The sequence below is a fragment of the Leptonotus elevatus genome, chromosome 6 (genome assembly GCF_054856555.1).
Source record: "Leptonotus elevatus isolate MCC_2025b chromosome 6, RoL_Lele_1.0, whole genome shotgun sequence".
Lineage (NCBI taxonomy): Eukaryota > Metazoa > Chordata > Actinopteri > Syngnathiformes > Syngnathidae > Leptonotus > Leptonotus elevatus.
The window spans coordinates 13,630,579-13,648,794 of record NC_141244.1 but is presented as its reverse complement, the minus strand read 5'-3'; the positions used below and the strand labels follow the sequence as shown (position 1 = coordinate 13,648,794).

The 18,216-nt window shown below is 39.6% G+C and overlaps 1 protein-coding gene across 3 annotated transcripts in view; it reads right to left on the bottom strand.

Moving 5' to 3' along the window:
- The window catches only part of fhod3b (formin homology 2 domain containing 3b), an 85,870-nt gene that overhangs the window by 46,708 nt on the left and 20,946 nt on the right, over positions 1–18,216 (bottom strand). The window lies entirely within an intron of this gene.

The window sequence follows — 18,216 nt, the reverse complement described above, 5'->3', positions numbered from 1 at the left end:
TTACATTACAGTTGGCGTTCATTATGCAGGCCTTGTCATCCCCCATTTAGCCGTTTTGTTCTTGAGGGCTGTGTTGCTTTTACTGCTAACTGACTAACATAACATGCAAGCACTGAGGGTTGGGTTGCTTTTGGAATAGCCAGGGGAAATAAAATCCTCCATCTGTGTGATTATTTCTAAGAAGTTTTATTACAGCCACGGCAACATCAATAAACTGTTCTCTGGCTTCACTTATAAGCTAAAGCAAAGATGGATCGCAACAAACGACAATGGTGAATTCTTTATTGGAAGAGGAGGTTGACCACTGATTAAAAGTGAGAAAAGTAAATTGAAATGGAAAAACTCCTTTGACCCCAGCAACATCAAACATGTAGGATGGAAAATGCTTAAAAATCCATAAGGTGCTGCCTCTAAAATTTAACTAAAAAATAGATGATGGGTATTGAAATAGTCCTTTGAAGAAATCAATGTAAATCTGTGGTACAATGCCTAATTGGAGCCAGTACTATTATGCTTGCTATTGTTTCTCCTCAGCATGGTAATGCAAAATCAGGTACAACTAATGACTCTTCCTAGTAGTACCTGGTCATTTGTGTACCAATCAGATATCATTTGTGTAATGTAAGCAACAGCTAGCCACGTAATGGGAACACATGACAAAAATGGACACATTCTCAAGTAATGTCACAATAAAAATCATTAAAAAAATGGTTCAGTATTGGTGGCAACTCTATTTGTAAGTATAATAGGCTATTACACATTTCCACTTTTCTGCATCGGTCTGTTTCCTCACTGCCCTCAGTGTCTTTTTTAATAAAATCTGTGGCAAATAAAGAGGAATACAAGAAACCTAATTCATGCCCATTGTTGCTAAGCATGTCTCATTCTGATATTTGAATAAAACCTGGATTTCACAGTTTGCTGCAACTACTGCATTGTCGGGGAAAACATTCCCAAATCTTGTAGGACAATAAAGGTTACAAGCTACCTGGTGGAGACCACCAGAACTATACTGTAAATAAGAAAACAAGTTGCAAATAGTTAGAATTTGGTATTTGTCAGTATAGATGAACTTCAGTCAACAGGACAAATTAATACATAGCCACATTCCTGTTGGTTTGAAGTGTTGGTAAAAATTCAGTTTTCCAGACTATAAAGAAAGAAAGAAGAAGAAAAAATCGATAAAATCAGGTTTTATGACTTTCCGACATTGACGTTGCGCGTGCTACTCGCCAGGAATTACCCCCTTCTGCCTGACAGAAGGTGAAAGAAGGGTCAATAAAAGCAGATTATAGCACTCAGGTGGAAATTTGTTGGCAGCAATTCAGGTAAGACTGAGCTCACATTCAGTGTTTGGCTTTTGGCGGCAAGTAAAACTTGGATTAAGACAATGTCTGCACCAATATGCACTTTCTCGCTCACACATATTAAGACTGCTCAAAATGTGCGCAAAGGAATAAAGGCAATCATTAATTTGTTCCTGTTGCCTGGAAATGCTTTTGGATGCTATGATGAAAGCCATGTGGTGATGATGGTTTAGATTAGAGAAAACTGAGTCTGGCAACACAGACTGAAGAAGCCTCTGTCACTGGGAGCCATAGGAAGGCCTCACAAGACACACAGGGCGTGAAAGTCGAAGCACACAAAAAGCAGAGACATGGAGGAGAATTGAAAATTCCAAACAAGTAATAAACCGGCACATAATCTAATCATAAGCACACCGCAAGCAGACATGGCAATGATTGCTGTTCAGAAGATATTCTTACGAAGATAGAAATGTACAAATAAACCACTGCAATTTCTTCTAATTCTATTTCCCCCACAGGTGCGGTATAGCTGGATTTCCTCAACACAACATGTGGAGGGCATGGTGTCTGTAATCTCATGGGAGCAGGGCACACGTGAGTTTGTGTTTCTGAGCTGCGACACCCGATCCTGCCTGGCCCATTTGATGCAAAGACATACCACAGCCAAGTTCATATAAACACAAAACCTGCCCCACAGAGCTCAACAGCACCCATTGTGCCCAAGTGGAAATTGGATTGTGGTGTTTATTGACGTGTTTACATACGACATGTGGTCAAAGTTGAGCTTTTTGTCAGTCACGATAATTCTACTTGAAGGAAGCAGTGACATTTATCTTGGGAGTATCTCAGACTTTTTCTTCAAAGAGTCTTTATTAGGGGGTTGCTGGTGCTTGACGGGCATGGCATGTTAAAGCTCTATTGCTTTATCCGTGTAATATGTACGTTAACCACACATCAAGATGCTATCAGATGCTGTCAGATTGACTCAATAGATGAAACCCTTAGTTGGTTCTTCACAGAGATGTGAGGACAGGCAAAACTTTCTTTAGGACCTGCCTGCCTAATGACTCATTCCTTACCAGGTGACCCACACTCCCCCTTCCCCTTGAGTACTCCCACCCTTTTTCTTTCCTCTGTTTTTATTTTATGTAGCCCACTGCCCTCTATTCACCTCCTCAGCAGGGTTTCCCTGCGCTAAGCACCACTGACACAGATACTGACTAAAGGCATGCAAGCATTCAGCGCACCAGACAAAAGCCTGACACACATACAAACTAGCGGATCAACGTTTCAGGCTGGTCCGATTGGGGGTGGTGGCCGTCTGTCAGGTCCAGCTGTACCGCAGCTAAATCAAATCATCTAATGCGTTAAAAAGTTGTGGTAACCTAACCACCTCCAGATGATAGTCGTGAACTTTATTTCTGTAACTGTGTCAGTTAAACTACAAGTTCATTGAAGCCAACTGGTTTTCGTATTGGGCAGAAATAGCAGATTCTCTCTATTTTCTTTTTTAACCAATGAAAGAGGCTGACAAAACCAAGTGAGTTACTGGAGTTTCATTTTAAAATCACAACAATTAAAAACATTCATTTCACTTCGTGAAGTTGACCCCCCCCCCCCCCCCCAAGGGGGAAAACATGACCAAAAACTAGTCACTCGCTCCTCTTGGCTGCTTGTCTGACTGTCTTGCACCCAATTGTCAGTGGCTGTTTGTCCATCATCAGATGGGATAGGCTCAATTACAAGGGACTCTAATGAGGATGTTGCTGCATACAAGGTGTCTGGGGAGACGGGGAAGTCTGGATTAGACTGCCTTGTCTCGGTCTTGACCTCCAAAAGTCATGGTGTTGTCTCAGTCTTGAAACTCTCTAGTCTCAATATAGTCTTGGTCTCTGTCGGTGTGGTCTTGACTACAAAAGTACCAAACTCTAAACACTAACTATGAGTATACTAGTGGCATGTCAGCCATCTTTATATTTTTTTAGGTTGTCATAAAATATACTGCAGTTTAAACATGATTTTTTAATATTTTCCTACATTGCTGTCAGTTCTTATGAGAACATGTGAGAGAACAAGCAATGCATACAAACTATGCATTGCCCAAAAAGAAACACTGAAGAAAAGACACCTGGAACCAGAGGAACTGTGCTTTAGTCAGCATGAGCGCTAAATCTTAACGATGACACGTGCAATATCATCCGTACCTAAACACCTACGGAAAATTAAATACAACCCGTGCCAAAGTGAAGAACACCCACGCTTTACGTGTCGCAGGCCATGTAGCGAATGTTAACATTGATATGTTCTCAGGTGCAATGTAATATCTCTTTTCTTGGCTGTGTGTAGTTAAAGTCATTAACTTTGATCCAGCGACCACTGACAACAGTCACCTAACTAGCCAGCTCATGACTTTGTTTTCATAGTGTGTAAACCTCCCCCTTTTGCATGTGGCTCTGCAAGTCTTTACGGTGAAAGGTTTTGCAAATAATCCATGGAAGACATTCAGTGATAAATGAGCTTCATTAAAAATTCTCTGATGGTTAACCGCAGACGTAAAATGAAGCATTCATGTTATTCCGAGTGCATAATATGCGAGCTATCACTACGATCTTGGCCTTGCATGGGTGCCTTGTCATGTCGCATTCCTTCGCCTTGGCACCGGCTTCGCTATGCTAAGCTGGTGTGAAGGGCTATGTGACTGCTGACAGGTGGCAGAGTCTGGGAAAGGGTCAGCTTAGCAGCTACCATAGACACCTTAAGAAAAAAGCTCTGTTGGCTTACAACAAGAATAGCTTACCGCAATTAATGAGCTACAAAAGTCTTGCTTGGATTGACCTGCATTGTTAATATCCTACATCTAAATGAACAGTTTTTGCCTCTTATTTTGTTTTGATAAGCATTGCTTCAATCAGAGTAATAGGAGAACTTTCCCGTCAACCTGCTCGCCGAACTGGAACCATCTCAAGACTGACTTCTCAAGACTGATGTGTTTTCTATTTTACCCCATGTAGATCATATTAGACATTTCCCCACTCCAGCTGGTGCTGCTAGATAAGGATTAAATATTTGCTTGGCAAGCCAATGATAATAATCCCACCCACACTGCCTCTTAACTATTTTGTTAAAACACGTTTGCCTGCTGCCTTCAAAGGTAGAGAGAGGGCTTATGCCTGTGATTCTATCATGCATCTGATTATATCCTAGTAGAATCCTATGGACAGACTACAGTGCACAAAGAGGTCTGAAAGTAGAAATTTGGTCCCAATAGGAAAACAAAAAAATCTTACGAACCACAGTAAATATATCATCCCATTTGTCAAAAAATATCGGCAGCATTAAAAAAGTGAAATTCGAGATCATGTACTTTTCTAGGTGTGGACACATACCTACATCCTAACAAACATGTCTAAGCATTAAAGAGTAAAAATGGCAAGATTTTGGACAACCCCCATTAGGAGCCAGTCATGCATCCCAGGAGCGTGACATTGTCAAGGTGGGGAGGGATTGATCATAATGCTTAGAGCACCTGCAGTTAGTGATAAGGAAGAAAACAAAAGGTGTTCTGGCTCACAGCACTACAGACTCTGCCTTCTTTGGGCAAAACAGAATGTCATGTTTTCTCCACATATTTAGACAGTCAGTCACGGCATCAACATCTGAGATTTTGCCAAGATTATGGTCCAAAGCTGTGAAAAAGTATGTCAACAAAATACACTGCAATGTAAGACATTCACGGTATGTGGATGACAAATGGTGCTAACAACCTTTTTTTAATTTGTGTTTTTTTGTGTCTCTGACAGAGATAAGAAGTTCCTGGCAGCAATAGTAAGGACATATGGGACTAACAACCTTGCACAATACATTAAAATGAGATATAATTCATTATCATTAACATTGCAAAAGTGATATTGGATGGATATTGGATCAGCCTCTAGAGGACAGTCTGTTTTTAATTTTTTTTTTTAATGAGTTAACATGCTTAACTATCCCATCGAGGGGAAGGAAGAAGACATACAGACTTTGATCACTACTCAGCAGGGGGTAAGCTTTACACATGGCTGCAACGATGGGAACACACGTAACAGAAATGGGAATCCTGCAGTTTTGGATATCATTGAATTAAACAAAGTAGGCTGGATTATCACAATCTGAAAGTGTACGCCGTACAAGTATTTGCATTGCTTACAAATTAATGAATCATCTATTGCTCAGGAGGATGCATAGTAATGTGTTACGTAATAACAATTAGACAAATGAACGTTGAATGGCATTAAATCCATATAGCTCAGTGGAGTAAATATGTCCACCGAGACCAAACAATCAGCATCAAATCGTATGCTTTCATATAGACATAATCCTCAATTTCATCATTGGCTGAGTTGACACCCAAAGTCTGCATTACCCCATGTAAAGAAAATAACATACAACCGATCCTAAACCCACAATAGATTTTGTTAATCACTGATTTCATCAGTTTACTACCTGTAGTTATGTCAGTGCTATGCCTTTTAGCGTAACTTTTGGGTTTCTCACAGCTGCAGCCAAACAAACAGGCCCCAATTTTGTCTGGAACCATACCAAGACCACTGAGAAGAGTTGGTTTGGACCATGCCCAACTTTGATTAGTGTGTTGACACCTGACCAAATCAACCATGCCAACAGGGAAAATAAGCAAATGTTCGATTTAAATGGACTAAACGGTGCAAGTGTGAAAGCCCTCAGATTCATGCATTATTCACTGGGAATTTAAGGAAAATGTGAAAATAATGTTTATGTGAGAGCACGCAGCTGCCCTGCATAATTACAGCATAACAAGTTCAGACAACTTGGGCCAAGCACACTGGCACCACATTCTGACTGGTCCATGTTTTTACATTTAGGTACTTTATTCTTGCAGTACCCCCCACCCCTTTCCTTTCCACCCCTCCTTCTTCTATTCCGTCTTGACCCTTTGCCAATTTCACCAAAATGTTTCAGGCACACCTGGTAGTGGTTGTGAGCAATACCAGTGCAATTTCTCAAGAGTGTTTCTGCAACATAAAAAAAGAGGAAGACCTTGACGAAAAGGTGCTCTTACTAACCCATTAAAACAATTTTCTAAATTGAAAAGGTGATCTCATAGTGAGGACATAGGCAAACAGGTTAATGCACAATCATAGAACAATCATCAAAATAGACACTAACATGACATTTTTTGTTTAAATCTCATACATCATGGCCTTCCAGCTCTGCTTTGAAAATATATCTGGTTTGGTACACAGCTCCAACTCTGCAAATGGAATACAAAATAGCTAAGTAAATCACAAAAAAATATTCCTGGCCATCAGCAGTAGGGGGTATTAGTGCTTGTGCACTGATTGTATCGCTTACTTGCCCACTTCTCTGTCCTTACCAGACCTGCACTGCATCAGGATAGTACGGAAATATCAATTGTATTAGCCTGCCAACTCTTTGCTAAACATTTCCCCTTCTGTAGCAAACCTCATTTTCAAATTAGAAGTCTTCAAACATGTATGGTAGCTTTCTTCTCAAAAAGTTCAAGGAAAAATGACATTAAATAAAAAAACATGAAGCCACCTTATGTGTCAAGATTTTCATAGGCGTGGGCAATGGTTCAGTTTGTACTCAACTGCAGTGTTCGCTCGACAAAATATACAAGAGTAAGATTTGTTTTGGTCTTATGTCTCCTTGTCAATGAGGGAGAATGAAATGATTGAAACCATCATATTGAAATTTCTTGAAGTTGTTGAAAACTGTGTCAGAGTCACTTGATTCTGACTCGACCCAGATAAATGGAACTCTGGAAACACTTGACCGAGGCAGCTGGCTTCCATAAAGGCCTCAAAGCCGCCATTGCGCTCTTTGTAGAAGCCACAGGATTTAGCTAAACAGACAACACAATCTCTCTATGTTCTAAATATTACATGATTGGAACAAGAAAGTTAGATAAGCAGCACAGACTACAGCAAAACCATTACAGACTTACAAACACAAGATATGTTTGGACTGAGAACAATGGCAGCCTTCAAATGAACAGTGAGATTTGCATAATGCTAGCGCATAAGGGGCACAAAAAAGTACATTTTGCTCAATGACTTAAACAAACATTGAAACTTTGTTAATGGGATCCAGAGGTGGATACGGACATGTTTGTTTACATGTCAGGATAATGGACATGTTATTTTATTTGGTCCCATTCAAACGTTTTTGTTATGTTTGATCACAGGATCGGAGGATATAATTGCCAAATCTATCTATCACTGCTTTGCTACATTTTCCACGATTGACTAGCCAAGAAGTTGTAGCGAGCAGGTTTACAATGAAAGAATGAGATACTTTGGATCAAGGCTCAGCTCAATTTTCAGATGACAGGATGGTTTTAAATGATTATGCTTTTTGAAAAAGAAAGTCCAATTCCTCTTTGGCAGAAATTGCATGATGTGGTTTGTTTGAGCAGTTTCTATGTCAGTTTGCGGCAAATTCTCACTTATCACTGTTATACTTTTTTGTGCATATATTGTTTGTCTTTTTTTAAAACATATTTTTACACTTCTGTGAAGATTAAGAACATTAAGAGCTGTGCAAGACGAAGCATTAAAACTTCATCAAATCAGTAAGTCATTAGTGTTTTATTGCTTTCATGTCTTAATATGATCACTGTGGTTAACCTTTTTTTGTACACTTGTGTGACAGTTAAAGAGCGAAATAAAAAAAAAGAAGTTAAAATACAGTTCATTGAGACTCTGACACACATTTCAATTTCCATTATTTCCTATGGGAACATTTACAGTATTTCATCACGTCACATCATGATGTTTAGTCATATATATATTTTTAATCTGTTTTTATAGGTGTAATAAAAACAGCCTTTACAAACATCAAAATGAAGGCGGCCGTAAATGTGGGGGCCTGCGTAATATTACCTGGGAAAATAATGACTATGCACAGCTCTGCTTCTGAATTTAATGGTTTCCTCCATGCTTGACCGGATCCACTCCTCCACCTTGTTTCAATAAAACCGACTTGGTTCTTTTAGAGCAAACAACAACCTGATAGATATACTACCCCTTTAAAAATAATTTGTGAAGAAGTGGAGTAGGTTGGCTCAGGCAAATGGACTACAAATCTATTAGCAATTATTAACTTAGCCACCAAGAGACCCAGAAAGCACTGGTGTAGTTTTCCCACTTGAAGAGGTTTCTGCCACTGGATACTTTCCACTTCGGAAAGTGACCTTTGACTCCCTGATATCAACAGCTCCTAGAGCCTCACTGCTTCATCATGTGCTAATTGTCCCTTTAGAAAAATATACTGTGTTTTCGGATCTGTAGGGGGCAACTCACTGCTCACAAAACCAGTTCGATAGCTTGTCATTTGTGACTGATGAGTTCAGCTTTGTGGAGATGCTGCACAGTGTGTGAAATTGTAATCTAACCCACTGACCGACTGACTGAGTAGCACAACAAAACAACAGTATTTACAGTAATGATGGCCATACAAATCAGCCAATATTGTTGTGGTGAAAGTTGGTTCTTCTACTTTCTTTTGTTCTGAGCACTACAAATGCTTGATTTTAACATTGTGATTTATCTTTTGGTGAGACAGCCAAGGAATTTCCCGAGACATCACACCAAATGTTAAATCCAGAGAATGTCGGGATTGCACTTTAAGATTTATATCTTGATTTGGTGCTTCACACTGGGCTGATAATATAATATAGGTAAAGTGTGCTAGACAGACACTTTCAGCAATAAATCCTGGCAGATGACTGGGCTCTCTGATTTATTTGTGCTTTATTTAGAAAACTCACATATTTATAATCTGTCCTGAATTTGGAAACAGGTGAATATTCCTCACACTTTTGGTTTTAAATTCAAAATATATATTTGTGCTTTGGGGTTTTGCATATACTTTATGTATAGTGTCAAAACAATCAGCTGGAGGAAGCATGATGTATTATACCGAGATTCCTAACTCAACTTGCCATACAGTATCTCCTCGGTTAACCTCTGACCTCCATCCTGTTTTCTTTATTTATCCTCTCAGCTAATGTTAACACAGCCACAAAGTATCCCTTTATAAATGAGCTTTCCCAAACCAAGCATTTACACAAATTTAAAGAAAATTGTCTCCCTTGCGATGTGAATGATTGCAGCAGAACGACCAGTTTATTCAGGCTTTGTGGGAGAGTAAGTTTGTACTAGAGCATTTTGTTTAGTTGTTCAATAGTAAGGGGGGTGGGGACGTAAGGGCTGCATGTGTGTGATGTGTGTGTGACAGCCTCACACCCGGTTCACAGGGCCGCTGTGATCCGCTCCGTCTCACTGGCCAACGAGTCGTCAACTGATGCATTTTGGATTGACCCACTCTGGCCTTGTTTTGTTTTAGAAACTTCTCAAAATATGACTTCAGGTCATAAGATGAAAAGCAAATGGGGTTAGGATGGCGGTGCTAGATGGCAAGGAGTGCTCTCCAAAGCTAGAGGCGATCCATATCATTCTGTTTGACAGTGAGGTCACTGAGTCCTTCCGTGTTTATCCAAACTGCCAAGCAAAGAGTTGCCGCAGGTAAATGTCTGCTCTTTGCACCTCATAGTCTCATTTTACTCACAAGGAATATACACTACTGTATATTTGCTGTTACACAGTAATATGCAAATCACTTCTGCTCGCTAAGTCCACACTATCCATTGTTAAACTGGATTACATCTACTACCACTTGTTTCTTTCACACTTGCACAATAAAGCCCAATGTTGCTTCATGTTAGGCCGATATCTTACTGCCCACCGTTGAGGGAATAGAAACCAGTTAAAATAAACCCACAACATTTGTCTGGCTAATCAAGTTGTAGTTACTGACCACTGTGGCTAACTATTGAAAATAGACAATGCATGGCAACAGTCATCTCTAAATAATAACAATATGTATTTGTTAAGATTATACTGCTTAGAAGTCTCGCGAGACTACTCGACTTGGATCAGGAGAAAATGAAAGCCTTTTGAGTCCTTGTTGTGGACAGAAACCAAAATATGTGCATCCCAGCAATTTGAGACCGCAAAGGCAGAACAAACAAACAGCAAACGGCGGAGAAAATATACTGGCATCATATCCAATTACAGCTAACTGACACATTCAGACCACAAACAAGCGCAATCAACTCACAATGCAAGAAATAAATTATTTTTCAGATGAGTTTGAAGGACTTGATATGTAACAATTTTAACCGTCAATCTTGAGTTGGTGTCACAACTAATCTCCCGTGGACGCCACTATCAATTCCACAAATCATGTCACATGACATTAAAGCAGTAAAAGCAACAAAAATATTATTTCTTTTGATTTATACCATGCCCCAATATTTTGGATTTTATGGACATTAACCCTTTTTCTCTTCAAAGCTCACTATAAGACAAAAAACTTAATGTTGCTTAATGTCTGCAAATCGTGATCAATCATCACCAAAAATTACAATCTGTTTTAATGAATAACCTAATACATAAATGCAAGTAATGAAAAGCATATGAAGAATAAATATAGTGTCACAGGACAGCCCACAATATGGCTTACTGCCATGTTGCAAATTGGTGAGTATGGGAAACATTAAGAAAATATGGTGTGATAAATTATTATCACACCTTCCTACGCATTGCTGTGCCAGCTATTATGCCTGTGGTGAGCATTGCGTTGTAGTGTAGCCGCCGCGCTATATAAGGCGTTTTTACAGGACTAAGTGCACCTTTTGATGCATTGTTCCCTTGGAGCATGCAGAGATGGCAAAACCCCCAAATCCACAGCTACACGAATTCAAGGGTGGCTTTATGATCATCTGAGTGAATTCCAACACTTTCATGGTCATATCTCATCATACGCATGTCTCATTACTTATGTCAAAGAGCAAAAGGTTTGACAGAAAGAAACCTCCAGCACAATATTATTATTTTCCTTCATTTGATTTATTATTCTGATTCCGTATGACTTCAGACAAGGAAGCAAACCAAATGAGTAATGGGGTTGAGAGATGTCTATGTTGGGTATGTTTTAAATCAGCGGTCATCTATACAGAGCCCAGCAGACATGAAAAGCCAAAACACAGAGGCTGGCTTGTGACTGACAACTGAAGTTCTCTGTTCCAGACTGGCAAGCTCAAGCAACATCCATCCATTCATCAGAGTCATAGTGGCGTTGATCCCAGATGAGTTTGGGCAAGGGTACAAACTTGGACTGGTTGCCAACCAATCAAAGATCAATCATCAGAGCCGCTGCCACAAATGCTCAACATCAAGCAAATTTCACAACTAAAATGCAAAAAGGCTTTTTAGGGAAAAGGTTTTTACTGCTTACCTGAAGACTTTTATTGCTAAAATAATGGAGAGTCAAATGTGAGAACGTAATACCTACAACCATATGTGGTTTAATATGAAAACATCATCATTTGAATACATTTAATCTGAATAAGACTATAGATCGCACATCTGTTATTTCCGTTAGCATGGAGCACATTTCTAAGCGGACATCTGCCGTTTGCTGTCCGCATATGTTCAGAAAGTGAAACCTGTCTATCCCCAGAATACATGTGGGTTAGATCAGAAAATAAATGAACACCACTACAACCCGGCCACCAGCTGACCAGTTTAGAAATAGGGGTGAGGTTAAATATACATTCAAGCACATGTAAAAGCATGAGATAAAAATACAGTACGCAACATTTGAAATGTGAGGCCCATGGCAAAAGTCTCTAATCAGCAATTTAGCATGCTAATACCCGGCTCTTCTCTAAATAGAAAAAAAAATCACAATGTTTTGTTATTATTCAGGTCAGTCACTCAGTATTGCTCTTTATATAGTTGAGATTATCTACAAATGAGAGTGATTATTTTAGTGATGCAGGAAGATCAAGTGACAAACTTTAGTCGTGTGATGACAGCAAGAATAATCTGTTAGATGTAAGCAATTCCTCTAAGGAACTGTGCTATAAATGTAGACGTTGCTGTTGGTCTGAACATATTCGTCAAATCAGAAAACAGTAGGTCGGTATTTTTGTCTGCAGAAAAAATGATCCTTTATGTACATGCAATAGTCTATGGTTCATTGAATGTATCCAATTATAAATCATGTCCTAGAAAATTGGAGTCATAATAATCCAAAACCATGTGAATTTGTTATCATAAAATGTTCAATCTAAAAGGTTCTTTAATCTGGTACCAAATGGGTTGCATGTTGAAGAAGTCTGAAATTATACTCCAGTAAGACTGCCTAAAAGCTTTTTGTTTCTTTTAATGGTACATTACACCAGAACCTTCTGTTTGCCAAGTCAGGAAGTAACCATGTTCTTTTGTGGAGACAAACATCCGCAGAGATTCAAAACTGCGGCAGGGTGCTAATTTGTCACGCTCTGCACAACATGCGAGATCTATATGAGACTATTCAATCTCCTGCTGGCTCTCTGGGCTAATCATGAAGAGCGATGTAGATGGACAGAATGAAATGGATTCCTGCATTAAGTGGATGAGGCCCTCCTCACTATGGGACTTGAGTAGCAATATACTTCACATATGGAGCTTTTACTTGCCTCAGAAACCCCCAAGCACGAGTGTGCCTCAAGCAAGGCCTGATCTTGGACTATCTCACCGGAACAATCAAAGCGCTCCTTATGTCCCTTCATTGAGTCTATTCAACGCAGAATAACAACTAATGCTTTTTTCAGGTCGCCTCCTTCTGCTGCCTGCAACACACACTCTTTGTCATTCAATGCAATAGTGAGCTTGGGATGTGTTAGCTGACACTGGACTCCTTTGCTGCCGGTTTCTGTGGACTCGACACTTTCCAAAGATAACACTAGCCAAAGATTTCCACTCTGAGGCACTGCTGAGGCAGCCTTCCTGATGGGGAACAGACCAAAAACAGCTCAAGATATGTCCTGCAGAATCCAATTCAGAGCACTGTATCAGCTACATGATATCCTTAAATTATGTATGTCAAAATCGGGCACATTTGTAGTCAGCTTTGGGTCCAAACATGCGCCAAATGGTTGATGTAAGCAACACCTGACAATAGAAACATATGAGCTAACACTTTAGCTCCGGATGCTAAAGTATTACACTTCACAGTCTCATCTTTAATGCTGCTCCTTTTTGATAAAACATAACTATATATACATACTCACAGTGGTCAAGAGCCACATGCACATAAGTTTTTGTTCTCAAAAGCACCCACAAAGTAGAAATGATGGTCATGTTTCAATAACATGCTAGCATCAGTGAAAAAAAAGAGGATGGGGTCCAATACAAGGGCAAGGTCCAAGGCAAATGTGCTCATCATATTGCAGGCCCTTCCATAATACCTGTTGCATGCAGACATATGCTTATAATATTTTCTATTAAGCAAGAAGTGAAATGAGAATTCCGGCTGGTGTCTGCAGCGGGAGTGAGCCAGCGTGGCCTGGCCGTGTGCAGAGTCACGCACCGCATGACATCTTAGAGGGGGAACATTCCTACGTGTGTTTCACACTGCTTCAAAAAAAACCCTTTCCCGATTTAGAAACGGGTTTGCACAAAAAGTGGTTTGGTGTAAAAATACTGATGTGGCAAATTAATCGAAAATTAAACCATAAAAATGACATACGAGATATTTCCCAGACACGTAATGAAACAAGAATCTCATTTTAGAACTTTCCACAGTAAGGTAAGACTGAATTCCACTTCACGTTACTCTTCGAGCTGTTCAAAGAAGGTCAGTTCATGTTTTAAAACACACACCACAGGGTTACTAAAATATTTCCTCTCCTGCAATGCGCTTAAATTCAAACTCAAGTGGCAGGGGGCAGACAGGATCTGATGGCTTCAGTATTCAGTTGCAGCTTTACAGAAGTTGTGATTGTGTCACTTGTCCATAAATCACTCCATTGAGACGGGAGGTGGCCCTCTAGTCACTCAGTCCACCCAACCCTGCCCTCTAGACTTGGAGGTGACAGCTTCCCGCCATTCTCATCTGACTAAGAAGGGATTTATTTAAGCAGCCTGCCGTAGCCATCACGTAGTGACCTGTGACAAGCCACTCCATTCATCCATTTAGAGCAGGGCTCACCAACATGGTAGCCTCCAACGACCAGATAAGTAGCCCGTGGGCCTGTTCTAAAAATAGCAAACCAGTGATGGGACATTGTCATTTCCTAGGAATGTTGTACAGTACAAGTGATTAATTGAAAATGAAGTGTTGCCTATTGTTTTTGATCTGTTTCCTACCTTATTAAATCATTGATAAATTATTGTGGGATACCATTCACATGATCAGTGTCTTCACATACTGTAGATGAATATCATCCATGATTAATAACATAATTAAAAGGTAATTTGAGCAAACGTTTTGCATTAATCTGTCCCGAAGAAGTAGCGCTCACTTTCAAAAAGGTTGGCGATCCCTTATTCAGAGGATATGCGGCCGAGTGTGCGCAGCCGCAGATGTGAGAAAGCGTTAGACAAAACCTCTATAAACCCTATACTGTAGTATAATCCCAGTGAGCAGTGCAGGACCCCCTGTATAGGTGGCTCACAGGTTTAGATGGGGTTAACCCATGGTGACCTCATCTGTGATCTGAGAGACTAAAGATTTAGAGCCTGCCAAGGAACTGATGGCACCTGATGTTTAAATGTTGCAGATTCTGGAATAAAATGACAGCAGTCAAAATCCATCCATTTTCTATCACGCTTATCCTGTTCAGGGTCGTAAACAACTGGTATGTGCTCCAGTAAAGGAAAAAGGAGTGTGTTTAAGCACATGTCACATTGGCTCAGAAAGATTAGGGGAGGAGGCAGTCAGTGTCATATTAAATAGTTTATAAGCTAAAGTAGCTGACTGCTGCAAACTGTAGACTGTTACTAATAGCGAACGTCAAGTTAGGAAAAAGTCTTGGCATTATCGAGCCATTTAAGATGTCCAGGTGATGACAAGCAAAATGTTCTACTGTGGATTTATTAACAAATCGAATGAAACATTCCTGCTTGCAACACGCTCCACAAACATGTCAGATGTTCAAAATGCCACTGGTTAGCACAAAAATAAAATATTGTGTTATTCCACCGCTAGGTTAAAGGGTTTAAATCTAATCTAATTTTACACCAAGAACCACCAAAAAATTACATAACTTTCATTATTATTAACATAATGACAACATTCAAAAACCTTTTCGTATCATAGTATTGCTTTGCTTTTGTTTTTTGCCTAGCCTAAAAAGTCAATTACTAACTCAGTACAGGAATCCAATTAAACTAAATGTTGTTTCATATTAGAGCATTTGACCATTGCTGACTCTAGTGAATAAAAGTGTTCGGACTTGAGGCTACCCGTAAGCTAAAGGTATAATTAAGACCAGACAACACAGATACTTTTTCCATGCAGAGCACAGCTGATCCTGCCTCCTTCAGTCAACTGCATTGAGCCGCAAATGGAAAGTTGGCGCAAGTGTGGTATCGATACAAGGTTCATCAGGACACTACAGATAGTTCTAAATGTGCACTTGCTGCATTCTATACAAAAATAAGGCCCATCCAAAATTAATATGATGTGCGTAAATTACTCAGACAAGATGAAGTTGGTATAAAAATGTGGTTATCTAGGTCAATGAAACCTGAAAACAAAAGTATCAAAATATGCAACTGGCAAACACATCAGACAAAACAAAAATCCAAATTCTCTAATTTCTGTTTAGTCAGTGTGCTAGAATATCAGTGTAAAGATGTATGATTTCACAAGTTCCTTCTTTGCAATAACTATTTGGTCACCACATTTAAACGAGACATAAAATAGAGCACAAAGTTTTACATAAAATGACATAATCCAAATATTCTCTATCCATTTTCTTTATCAGCATCGCACACTAATTTAGCAGATATCAAAAATACCTTTCATGGGACTAGCTACAGGATAACCCCTGGACTGGTCAGGTATCACAGAAAAACATTTAATCATATTTTTGAGGAAAGATGGCATGATGAGCTACAGCTATCAGCTCAAACTAAATTGGGTGACAGTTTAATGAATTCCATTTCTATCTCCGTGTTCAAGCAACGGAATGGGAGTGAAACCTCATATGGGGTTTCTCAGCTGAACAAAGGGGATTCAACACAGAACAGAAAGAGTCGAGAGGCTATTGAACGAGCATGACTTGCAGACTCAAACATCTTCACATTTCCAAACAAAGAAATTCAAATCTTGTATTTAGGCTTGTATACAAAAGGTCTAAACAAACCATTTTAGTGTTGCGTGTTTAATAATGATGCTCAAGTTATTAATACATGTCAAGTTGAACTATTCCTTAGAACTACTCTTCCACGTCTACTTGACCAGCATGCATACCCAACATTTTTTAACCTGCACTGAGACAGAGCCATCCCTGCTTGCCAAACAATGCTGACCAGATTAAGTGTGCTCTTAGCTGATGCTCCCACAAATCACGCCGCCTCCCATCTTTCACTATTTTCATTTGCTTTAGGGCATGATACAAAAGTTGTTCAATTGTGTCCTGCAAGGCCCGTTCGAGTGGTCCACTTAAGAACCATGTCTTGGTGCTTGAGTTCCTTATTGGAGCTTCAAGCTCCCATCCTCCATTGACGACTGGAATGAAAACAAGTGGAGTGAGTGTTTCAGGGTTGCTTGTTGCCAAGAAGAGAGGTCCGGTGAGAAGCCTAGCGAGCAGTTTAGCTACAGTAAGGGTTGCTCTTTGGGTAGTCATTATATCAAAATTTGTCAGCAGTATTATCCAGAGACTAACATGAAACTTTGTACAGGGATCAGGCATAGGAAGAACCCATTTTAATGCAGGAGTGGATGAAGATGTGGACTTTTTTTTTTATATGAAAATCTTGTGAATCTTAAAAAAAAAAAAAAATTCATTGGTAAATAGGCAATTGCCTTGTTTTGATCGTGCTCATCTCTCTATTGTGCAACATTCTAGTTTTAGACGTTTGAGTGCTACGTATGCATTATACTATACGCTACATGCTATAGGTTACATTTTATTCTCCAGGAACCTCAGTCACCTCGTGTTCTTTATGATGGGAAAAGAATGACAGAACTGGCAAGGAGCTGAGCAAATAACACTGAAAAGGATATTATGTTTCATTATAGGCTTTGCAATATAAATATTATTTATCCCACTCCTGGCTTGCACTTGAAGCTTACATCACCTCTAAAAATAACAGTCATAGCTCTTTCTTGGCCTTGGACATGTTTGCAGTTGATAAATTAAACGAATACCTAGTATACCCACTATTGTTTCCAGTAGCTTATACGGTTTCGTAGAAAAGACGAGTCAAGGTTACACTAGAACTTTTAGAAAGAACTTCAAACCCATACAACGTAAAAGTTGTGAAGCAATAGTGGATGCCAAACTCCGGCATGGGTGGCAGTAATGCACACCAAAAGAAGAAGAAAACTCAGTGTCTGTCTTTATGGAGTATCCATCATTGCCGAGTATTTCAGTGCTATGCCAGCTACATAAAATGCTGCGCTGAGTCAGGAGCTGACCACCAATAGCCTCAGGGATGATTAAATACAGTGAAGACTGTGCCACTGAATAGTTGTTGGGAAGGTTAGTGCATGTTAACTGGCAGTGTTATACAAAAACAACTTGACCAGTATCCCGCAACAGATGGACTTTGACAATGGATGTTTCACTCTATTGTCAATGCTGTAAATCAATAAAGATTACTTTAACAACTAAGTGATTTTAACAGGAAATGAAACACAATTACAAAGGCAGCACACGGCTGAATGAAAAATATAATAAACATTCCGCCTCAATAAATCCCTTCTCCCCGGATAGTTCATAAGTGTTAATGTTGTTAAAGAAACAAAGGCAATTCTTTGGGTCTTCAGTGGCATTCCTGGGTTTTAAGGCAACCATGTTGGACTT